Below are 6,489 nucleotides of genomic sequence, written 5' to 3' on the forward strand. Positions count from 1 at the left end.
CAGGGATTGGGATGCTCTAAAAAAGATCCAAGGAGAAGCAAGCTTGCAGCTTGGAAGAAGAGCATTTGGAGCATTATCCTTCCCTAAAGGGCCTGCTATAGGGGATGCTGGGAGCTATCATTTTTGCACATGCGCTGTATTGTCATTTAGCTTTTGGGGGGTTTTAAGTCCTTTCCGCTATATTTTGGGAAGGGTTTATGAGTGATGGTCACTTGTTGGTCTGTTAGGGGTGTAGTGTCCAAATTTGGTGTTAATTCATCCAGTTGTTTTTGATTTCTGTGCATACCACAATCGAACATTACATTTTTATTTATTTATTTGCTAGCTGTCCCCTGCCACCCGTTGCTGTGGCCCAGTCTGGTGATCTGGAAAATAAAGTAACGAGAAAGTGCTGGTTTCTAATATATTTAATTTCTTTATGCTTGTGGTTTGTTTGTTGTTTCTTTGTTAGTGTTGATGTGGAGAGTTGTCTGGTTTGCCTACCCTAGAACATGCAACATATCATTGCCCTTCTTTAGGGGTCCCTTTCAAATCTATGATACTATATCTCTGTGTGTGCGAATCATATCTACCTATCTCTATGGCTGAATGGCTCTTTGTCAGGAGGACTTTGATTACGTTTTCTTGCCCTGATGAAGGGAGTTGGACTGGATGGCCTTAACTATTCTCTGTTGGTCATGGGGGTTCTGTGGGGGAAGTTTGCCCCAATTCTATAGTTGGTGGCATTCAGAATGCTCTTTGATTGTAGGTGAACTATACATTCCAGTAACTACAACTCCCAAATGTCAAGATCTATTTCTCCCAAACTCCATCTGTGTTCATATCTGGGCACATGGAATATTCGTGCCAATTTTGGTCCAGATCCATCATTGTTTTGAGTCCACAGTGGTGTCTGGATGTAGGTAAACTACAACTCCCAAACTCAAGATCAATGTCCACCAAACCCTTCTAGTGTTTTCTGTTGATCATGGGAGTTCTGTGTGCCAAGACTGGTTCAATTCCATCGTTGGTGTGGTTCAGAATGCTCTTTGATTGTGGGTGTACTATAAATCCCAGCAACTACAACTCCCAAATTACAAAATCAATTTTTTGAGTGAAGGACATACATTGGGTTGTTAGGTGTCTTGTGCCCAAATTTGGTGTCAATTCATCCAGTGGTTTTTCAGTTATGTTAATCCCACCAATGAACATTACATTTTTATTTATATAGATACTAACCGACCCCTGCCATGCGTTGCTGTGGCCCACATGGGGGTTCTGTGTGCCAAGTTTGGCCCAATTCTATCGTTGGTTGGGTTCAGAATGCTCTGTGATTGTAGGTGAACTATAAATCCCAGCAACTACAACTCCCACATGTCAAGATTCCATTTTCCCCAAACTCTTCCAGGGTTCACATTTGAGCATATTGAGTATTCGTGTAGAGTTTGGTCCAGATCCATCATTGTTTGAGTCCACAGTAATCTCTGGATGTAGGTGAACTACAACTCCAAAACCAAAGGACACTGCTCGCCAAACGCTTCCAGTATTTTCTGTTGATCATGGGAGAACTGTGTGCCAAGGTTGGTGGGGTTCAGAATGCTCTGTGGTTGCAGGTGAATTATAAATCCCAGCAACTACAACTCCCGAATGTCAAGATTCTATTTTCCCCAAACTCTACCAGTGTTCACATTTGGGCATATTGAGTATTTGTGTAGAGTTTGGTCCACTGTGGACATTGTTTGTGTCCACAGTGATCTCTGGATGTAGGTGAACTACAACTTCAAAACCAAAGGACACTGCCCACCAAACCCTTCCAGTATTTTCTGTTGGTCAGGGGAGAACAGTGTGCCAAGTTTGGTCCAATTCTATTGTCAGTGGGGTTCCGAATGCTCTTTGATTGTAGGTGAACTATAAATCCCAGCAACTACAACTCCCAAATTACAAAATCAATTTTGTTGAGTGAAGGACATAGATTGGCTTGTTAGGTGCATTGCATCCAAATTTGGTGTCAATTCCTCCAGTGGTTTTTGAGTTCTGTTAATCCTACAAACGAACATTACATTTTTATTTATATAGATATGAAATGGAAGAAGTGACTGAATATGTGTATCTTGGTCAACAAGTTGTTGTTCATTCGTCTCTAACCCTTCGTGACCTCATGGACCGGCCCACACCAGAGCTCCCTGTCGGCCGTCCCCACCCCCAGCTCCCTCAAGGTCAGTCCAGTCGCTTCAAGGATGCCATCCATCCATCTTGCCCTTGGTCGGCCCCTCTTCCTTTTGCCTTCCACTTTCCCCAGCATCATTCCCTTCTCTAGAATAATACCAGCTCTCATTCACCAGAGGCACAAAACACAAGAAGATGAGAATGGCTTGCCGAATACGTAGCCTTGTTTCTCTCTGAAAAATCATATCCCAGTTACACTTTACCTGTTTACCTGTTTACGTCAGCATATTTTCAATTTTAATCTATTACATTTGGCCCGGCCATGTTTAATATGTATTGATTGTTGTTTTTGTTATGTGATTTATATGATTTGTATTTTATTGATTGTTTATTAATGCTGTGTTATTGATGTTGTTGATGTGCTTTGGGCTCGGCCTCATGTAAGCCGCACCAAGTCCCTTGGGGAGATGGTTTGTTGTTCATTCGTTCAGTCGTCTCCGACTCTTCGTGACCTCCTGGACCAGCCCACGCCAGAGCTCCCTGTTGGCCGTCCCCACCCCCAGCTCCTTCAAGATCAAGCCAGTCCCTTCAAGGATGCCATCCCTCCATCTTGCCCTTGGTCGGCCCCTCTTCCTTTTTCCTTCCATTTTCTCCAGCATCATTCCCTTCTCTAAGCTTTCCTGTCTTCTCATGATGTGGCCAAAGGACTTCATCTTGGCATCTTCCATCCTTCCCTCCAATGAGCAGTCATTCTTTATTTCCTGGAGGATGGACTGGTTGGATCTTCTTGCTCTCCAAGGCACTCCCAGAACTTTCCTCCAGCACCACAGTTCCAAAGCGTCTCTCTTCCTTTGGTCAGTCTTCCTTCTGGTCCACCACTCCCAGCTCCTTCAAGGTCAGTCCAGTCCCTTCAAGGATGCCATCCATCCACCTTGCCCTTGGTCGGCCCCTCTTCCTTTTGCCTTCCACTTTCCCCAGCATAATTGTCTTCTCTAGGCTTTGCTGTCTCCTCATGATGTGGCCAAAGTACTTCAACTTTGTCTCTAGTATCTTTCCCTCCAGTGAGCAGTCAGGCTTTATTTCCTGGAGGATGGACTGGTTGGATCTTCTCGCAGTCCAAGGCACTCTCAGAACTTTCCTCCAACACCACAGTTCAAAAGCATCTCTCTTCCTTCGCTCAGCCTTCCCTAAGGTCCAGCTCTCACATCCGTAGGTGACTACAGGGAAGACCATGGCTTGGACTAGGCGGATCTTTGTGGTCAACAAGTGCAGTCGAATAATTTGGCAAATGGTCAAGAAGGCGCAAGGTGGCTTGAGTGGCTTTTCATTGAAACCGGACCGAGTGCTAACAGATGATAAGCTGCCATTGAAGGTCAGAGGAGATATCTTCAACTCTACAGTCCTCCTGGCAATGCTCCATGCACCTGAAACCTAGATAACAATAAAGTTAGAGGAGGAAAAACTGGTGGTGACTCAAAGGGCGATGGAAAAAAAGAAGGATGTGTGGTGTGACAAGAAGAGATAATAAAGTCAACAATAAAGAGCTGCATCAAAGAACTGGTGTACATGACGTGGTCAATTAAATGTAGGAGGCAAAAAGAGGATGGGCAGGGCATACAGCACCAAAAAAAGGCAATTGATGGACATGGCAACTAACAAAATGGACACCAGGAGACCACAAGCGGCCCTTGGTCAAGCTATTTGGCCAGAAATGGAAAAGGTAAGCACAGGATCATATATATTTTTTGCAAATGGTTGATTTGCATGAAACCCAAAGGAGTGGATTGACAACAGATCTATCAATATAAATAAAAATGTAATGTTCGTTTGTGGGATGAACAGAACTCAAAAACCACAGCACGACTTGACACCAAATTTGGACACAAGACACCTAACGACCCAATGTATGTCCTTCACTCAAAAAATTGATTTTGTCATTTAGGAGTTGTAGTTGCTGGGATTTATAGTTCACCTACAATCAAAGAGCATTCTGAACCCCACCAATGATGGAATTGAACCAAACTTGGTACACAGTTCTCCCATGACTGACAGAAAATTCTGGAAGGGTTTGGTGGGCAGTGTCCTTTGGTTTTGGAGTTGTAGTTCACCTACATCCAGAGATGACTGTGGACTCAAACAATGATAGATCTGGACCAAACTCGACACGAATACTCAATATGTCCAAATATGAACACTGGTGGAGTTTGGGGAAAATAGAATCTTGACATTTGGGAGTTTGTAGTTGCTGGGATTTATAGTTCACCTACAATCACAGAGCATTCTGAACCCCACCAACAATAGAATTGGGCCAAACCTCCCACACAGAACCCCCATGTGAGCCACAGTAATGCATGGCAGGGGACGGCTACTGTATGTATGTGTGTGTGTATATTCAAACTAATATATAAGTATTACAGCAATATATACTCTATAAAGAGTATACACACATAATATATATGCACAGAGAAAATATATGTGTGTATAATATATATATTCACACTAATATATATGTATTACAGCAATATATGCTCTATAAAGAGTATACACATACACATAATATATATGCACAGAGAATATACATGTGTTTATTATATATACACACACTAATATATATGTATTACAGTAATATATGCTGTTTAAAGTGTATACACATACACATAATATGTATGCACAGAGAATATATATGTGTGTATAATATATATATATATACACACTAATATATATGTATTACAGCAATATATGCTCTATAAAGTGTATACACATACACATAATATATATGCACAGAGAATATATATGTGTTTATTATATATATATATACACTAATATATATGTATTACAGTAATATATGCTCTTTAAAGAGTATACACATACACATAATATATATGCACAGAGAATATATATGTGTTTTATATATATATATATACACACACACACTAATATATATGTATTACAGCAATATATAATATATATGCACATATATAATATATAATATATATATACAATATATAATATATATGCACAGAGAATACATATGTGTTTATAATATATATACACACTAATATATATGTATTATAGCAATATATGCTCTTTAAAGTGTAGACACATACACATAATATATACGCACAGAGAATATATATGTGTGTATAATATATATATACACACTAATATGTATGTATTACAGCACTATATGCCTTAAAAAGTGTATACACAGACACATAATATAGTGTATACACATTATATATGCACAGAGAATATATATGTGTGTATAATATATATATACTCACTAATATATATATGTATATATATATGTATATATATGTAATATATATATATTACATATATATACATATATATGTAATACATATATATATGTATATACAAATATATATGTATTACAGCAATATATACTCTATAAAGTGTAGACACATACACATATATGCACAGAGAATATATATGTGTTTATAATATATATATTCACGCTAATATGTATGTATTACAGCAATATATGCTCTTTAAAGTGTATACACTCATAATATATATGCACAGAGAATATATGTGTGTGTATAATATATATATACACACTAATATATATGTATTACAGCAATATATGCTCTATAAAGTGTATACACATACATATAATATATATGCACAGAGAATATATATGTGTTTATAATATATATATTCACGCTAATATGTATGTATTACAGCAATATATGCTCTTTAAAGTGTATACACTCATAATATATATGCACAGAGAATATATGTGTGTGTATAATATATATATACACACTAATATATATGTATTACAGCAATATATGCTCTATAAAGTGTATACACATACATATAATATATATGCACAGAGAATATATATGTGTTTATAATATATATATGCACACTAATATATATATATATAATAGTAATACATGTGTATGAAATATATATACACTAATATATATACGTGTGTGTATCACAGTAATATATGCTCTCTAAAATGTGTACACACATTTATATACATACTCTACTATATATATTATATATGTGTAAGGATAATATATGCTCTTTATACAGTGTATACACACATATAGTGTACATATACGTAGAAAGAGAATATATACACTCATATAACCCAGTTCAAAGCCTGCTCTTCTTCCTTTCCAAGAGTTTGGACTACATCTCCCAGAATCCCTCATAACTGCTCTAGCTAGCTGAGGCTTCTGGGAGTTGCAGTCCAAAAGAACCCCTCAAAAGAGCACGAAGGAGGCGGTCTTTTCCTGTTCCTGGCTTCCATTGGCTGGTTTAAAAGCCAAGCCCCGCCTCTTGCTCCCGTTCTGCACTCCTATTGGC

Source organism: Anolis sagrei, chromosome 7, assembly GCF_037176765.1.
Source record: "Anolis sagrei isolate rAnoSag1 chromosome 7, rAnoSag1.mat, whole genome shotgun sequence".
Lineage (NCBI taxonomy): Eukaryota > Metazoa > Chordata > Lepidosauria > Squamata > Dactyloidae > Anolis > Anolis sagrei.